Here is a 5,778-nt window from a genome sequence, read left to right as displayed (position 1 = left end):
GCAAACCGTGTCCAAGGAATCCAAGTCGGGGACGGAGGGGGACTGGCAGGGCAGTGAGTGCCACATCTGCCCTGCCTCTCCGAGACCGGCACCATGGCTCTGCCTCCAGAAAAAGGTGGGTGATGGCATCACCAAGGCGACCAGTGATTAGACGGGCCTGGGAATCACAGTGAAGCCGATCGTTCAGACAGGTCCAGATCGAGGTTTTACCTCTGCTGTCATTGAAGCCATTAAGGGACTACCCAGAGACAGAGAGACACAGAGAAACGTCAGCATGGTGGGAATATCACTTTCAGTGAAATCGTCAACATTGGCAGACTCACCTTTAGCCAGAGATTAGGAACATTAAAGAGATCCCAGGGGACCCGCAGATGGCGTAATAACTATGTCATTGGACTCAAAAAAAAAAAAAAAGAAAGAAAAACAGAAAAGAAAAGAAAAGAAAAATCCCGGGGACTGTCTAGTCTGTGTGCTGCAGGGTTCACTCAGGGTGCCACCCTGGTGACATCACAGATGGCATCTACAGTAGTGCAATGTGACCCGGCCAGCTAAGGGCTGCAGAGTGGGGACTGGACAGCGATGCAGCAGTGGGTGATAATGTGCCCGTGGGCCAGGCCTAGCTGGAGCTGGGGTGGATTGTGGCATGAAGACCCTGTGGAGGGTGCTCTCTCTCGTATGGAAGAAAGAAATAGGCCTAAAACCAACCAACCAAACAAACAAAAAAACTACAAAGAAAAATAGAAATCATCCAATATGTAGTGAAAAGCATAGGTAAGTATTCATTTGCGGTTTTGACAAATGCATACACCTGGGTAACCCAGCCCATCAAGACTCAGAATTTCAACATCACCCCAAAAAGCACCCTTATTCTCCTTCCCAGCCAGTTCCCCCAGAAGCCCCACCCTAAGGGTAAGCTTCTGATCTTTTTCTACTTTGGATTAATTTTGTCTATTCTGGGACTTCATATAAATAGAACCCGACAATTCCACTCCCAGAGAAACAAAAACATATATTCACAAACAGACTTGTACAAAAATGTTCATAGAAACAGTATTCATTATAGCCCCAAGCAGGACACAGCCCAAGCGTCTATCGACAGGAAGGAAAATGAATGAACACATCAGGGTGTATTTGTATGACTGAACACTGTGCATCTGTAAAAAGAATGAACTACCGGGGCCAGGTAGGTGGTGTGGTGGTTAGAACTTGAACTAGTCCCAGACTTGGTGGCTTGAAAACCATGGTGGACTTGTGTGTGTGTGCCCAAACCCCGGAGAGGAGGTTGGAGAAGGGGTTGTGGCATGACCATCCCCCTGGGGGTGATTTCTCACTTTCCCTCTTTCGGTGAGTACAGTGCTCTATAACAACCTTTTTTTTTTCCAGAGGTTTTTGCTATAGGGCGCATGCGCTTACCAGAAAGACAGAGAGACAGAGAGACAGAAAGCGAGAAATCACCCCCCAGGGGGGATGGCCACACTGCAGTCCCTTCTCCTCCATCCTCTTCTCAGGATCTTGGGCACACATGCACACCCGCCTGGTGTGAGTTTACGCCACTGGGTCCGGGATTCAAACTGCGGTTGACTACATGGAAGTCCAGCGACATAGCATTATGCCAACTGCTGGCCCTCATCTCTATAACAACTTTTTAAAGAAAGAAAGAGGAAGAAAGAAAGGGAAGAGCTACCAATAGCTGCAACAACAGGATGGACTTTAAAAAACTTTCTATTTATTTAATTTTATATTTTGTTGTTATTATTATATTTTAAATTTGACCAGAAAGAGATGGAGAGAGAGAGAGAGAGAGAGAGAAAAGGAAAGTGAGAAAACAAGCCACCAGTTCCAGGACTCAAGCCAGGTAAAGTCTAGTCCTGGGTGCCCTGGAGCATGAAGCCCACCACAGAGTGATCCACACTGAGGTAAAGGGACAGCCTTGTCCACTCTTGTACCAGCCAGTCACTGGCTTTGGCTGCTTCCTAAGAGGGTGAAAGGGGTCCTGTAGGTGCAGGCCCTTCTCTGGAGATGGTGGAGGCTGAGAGTGGTTAGTAGCCTGCACCACCAGCAGCAGGGGGTTAGTGCCCAGGAAAGGGGATCTGCCAGACCTTTCACATGGAGCTCCTTCTGTCCAGCACAGGGACTCCAGGATTCTGGTTGGCCATTGTTATAGACTGGATTGTGTCTCCCTAAATTCCTGTGTTGAAGTCCCAATCTCAAGTACATCAGAATGTGGCTGTATTTGGAGACAGAGCCTCTAAAGAGGTGGTCAATTTAAAGAGAAGTCATTAGGGTGGGTCTTAATCCAATCTGGCTGGTGTCCTTCTAAGAAGGAGAGATTAGGATATGCGGGAAGACATGAGAGGCGTGCAGGTATAGAGGGATGACCACGTGAAGAAGCAGCAACAGGGCAGCTGTCTTACTCTATTTGCAGGGTTATAACCTGAGACTGGGTAATTTATAAAGAACAGAAATTTATTTCTTACATTTCTGGAGGCTGGGAAGTCTAAGATTAAGCTGCCAGCAGGGTCATAGTGTGGTGAGGGTCTGGTCTTTGCTTCCAAGATGGTGCTGTAGGGCTCATTTCTCATACTTTAATTACCTCTTAAAGATCTCACCTGAGGACCAGCAGTTGGCATAATGACTATGTTGCTGGACTCCCATGTAGTTGACTGTGGTTTGACTTCTGGACCCAGTGACTTAAACTCCTGCTGGGCGCGTGTGCGTGCGTGCCCAAGATCCTGAGAGGAGAATGGAGGAGAAGGGATTGTGGCGTGGCCATCCCCCCTGGGGGGTGATTTCTTGCTTTCTGTCTCTCTCTGTCTTTTTGGCGAGTGCATGTGCCCTATAGCAAAAACCTCTAAAAAAAAAAAAAAAAGATCCCACGTCATACTGTTCATTAAGTTTCTTTTCTTTCTTTTTTTTGAGGATTATTTTATTTAGCTTTATCTATTTATTTTTACCTTGACCAGAGAGAGAGAGAAAGTGAGAAAGCACGCCACCAGGGACGGTCACGTGGGAGTCCAGTGCCCTTAACCACCATGCCACCTGCTGGCCCCACTGTTCATTAAGTTTCAACGCATGAGTTTTGGAGCTGACATATTTAAATCATAGCAACAACCATCTGCAAGCCAAGAAAGGAAGCTTCAGAGGAAACAACCCTGCTGGCACCTTGATCTTAGACTCCCAGTTTGCAGAACTATGAAACCAGTTTCTGTTGTTTAAGCCACCCGGTCTAAGGTATTTTGTTACAGCAGCCTGAGTGGACTAACACAGGTACAATTCACAGGAAACTCACAAGACAACTAGGGTATCTGCTGCTGCAGATCAGGAGGCCGTAACTCATACTCAGAATCTCTCGCCTTGCCACCAAATGCCTGGCCGGTCTCCTGAATGACAGTCCCATAGTGGAAAGTCAATCTCTGTGGCAGTTACACACCTAGGAGCAGTTACCAGATGAGCCAGTGTCCCCAGTTTCCAAATCTTGTTTTTTCCAGGTCCCTGACTAAACACTCAGACCATTTGCCTTAGCCCACAAGCCTATAAATATTCTAAATACATTTTTTTTTTTTTAGATTTTTGCCAAAGGGTATGTGTGCTTGCTAGAGAGAGACAGAGAGAGGGAAAGTGAGAAATCACCCTCTCCCTGCCCTAAGGGAATGACCTTGCCATAATCCCTTTTCTGCCATCTCTTGGGTTTTATTTGGCATGCATGCACACACACCTAGTGTGATTTTCTTTCTTTTCTTTTCTTTTTTTTTTTTTTAAGAATTATTCATTTAATTTTATTCATTATTATTATTTAATTTGACCAGAGAGAGACAGACAGAGGGAGAAAGGGAAAGTGAGAAAGCAAGCCTCCAGGCTCGAGACTTGAACCATGATCGGCCATTTGGGAATCCAGCACCTTCACCACCACGCCACCTGCCGGCCCCCACCTAGTGTGATTTTCAAGCTGCCTGGTCCGGGACTCGAACTGCACTATCAACCAGACCAAACACCTTAACCACCATTGCACCTATAAATATTCTTACCTTTTACCATTTTCCTCTTTTTTCAAATTGTACAGCCATGTGAACAGCTTGGAGCTTTTCCCCATGGGAGACTTTCCTCCTGTTCTTTCAGGGTGACTCTGCGTGGGCTATAGTTAAACAGTTATTTTTGGCTTAGCTGACCCATCTGTGAACAGAACTCAGGCTTTTTCTTCTCCATTAGCTGGCCATGGAGCATGCTTCACCTGGTCATGGGGGTGAACTGAGGAAGTACTGGTGCAACACCAATGCGTGCACCCTGGACCTTCGGGGGCTCAGACTAGACACACCACTACTGTCTGGTGATGGATCGTTGCTGGCCTGGTGACCTGCTGACATGGGGGATGACAGTGCCCAGTGCATGATGGGCAGTTCTGGCATAGCTGATGCCCCATGGTCAGGTGTGGCTTCTCTACCAAAGCCCGTATCGTGTTGGAGCAGTGTCTCTAATGGTGTACAGTTCTCTGCTGATGATGGCCTGGCCTAGCTGTAGAACTCTAGCAGTCGTCTTTGTCACCTGCTTATTGGAGTTTGCCAGAAACTCCACGTAGCATTGAAGCAGGCATGACTCCATTTTGGAGGAGCGGCTTCAAGACAAGTGGGAAATGAAGCAGGAGGACTCCGTCTTGGAGAAGCGCCTCCATTATGAACTGTTAAATTCCTATGACTGGAAACCTCCCTTCTCTGCTTTTGTTGAAGAGTAAATAGAGTGACATTCCTATTGTCCTTAAAACCCTACTTCTGAAATAACAGATGAAATAACATTTTAGTATACACATATCCTATGTAATATTTGGGCCACACAATACAAATTATTTGTTGTTTATCTGGTATTTGACTGGATGTCCTGTGTTTTTCTTGGTAAATTTGATAATCCTACTTTAGGAGCCAGACATTTAGTAATGAAAAATGGTTGGCATACTGGCTGGGGAAATGGTAAACGCACTTACAATTAGCACACAGATGGAGTATAATGAGCACTCAAAAGTAAAATTAAGCAACCAAGCTTACCGGGTTTGGCACCTGTTTCCAACCTATGGTGAACAGCTTGAGCTTTGGAGTCTGACTGCTGGTTTTTAAATCCTGGATCTGCTGCTCACAAGCTGTATGGTTTTGGGCCTTAGAGAGTTCACCCCTGTGAGAATTAAATAAGATCTTTGTAGGACTTAGTGAGGTGCTCAGCCCTTGCAGCTACATAAATGTGTGTTACCCAATATGGCAGCTGGGACATGTGTGCAATTGTGCCCTCTAGTGGTCATAGATCATATCGTGTGTGCACTGGTGTGAGATTGGGTGCCCGGAGATCTTAGGGCCCAGAATCCAGTAGCCAGGCAAGTCTGGCATTGGTGGGACAATCTCTGAGGTTCCTGGACTCAGTCATTCACATATCACCTCCACGACTATGGCCACATACCAGACACATATCTTTATTTACTCAACATTGGCTTTTAACTTGCCTCCCTATTTTTAGTTAAATAAATCTATTATAACAGGAAACATTACATCACTATTCTGGGTTAAAGGCCCCGTTATCAAATTCCTAAAATAGAAGAGAAATGCAAAGTGGATATAAGTGGAAGAGAAAAACATCATTAAATTTTCCCAGATAAGGTGCCGGAAGAACTGGAGTCTAGCGCTAGTACTTTCTCTCTTAAAAGAGAGATGACAGCAGCATCACCTAACATATTCTGGGTAGACCAGCTCCCAGTTGAGACTTTCTTCTTGCCACAATCAGAATAAGGGGGAAAGAACTGGC

Source organism: Tupaia chinensis, unplaced genomic scaffold (assembly GCF_000334495.1).
Source record: "Tupaia chinensis unplaced genomic scaffold, TupChi_1.0 Scaffold000115_1, whole genome shotgun sequence".
Taxonomy (NCBI): domain Eukaryota; kingdom Metazoa; phylum Chordata; class Mammalia; order Scandentia; family Tupaiidae; genus Tupaia; species Tupaia belangeri.
Note: the sequence above shows the minus strand (reverse complement) of the source record.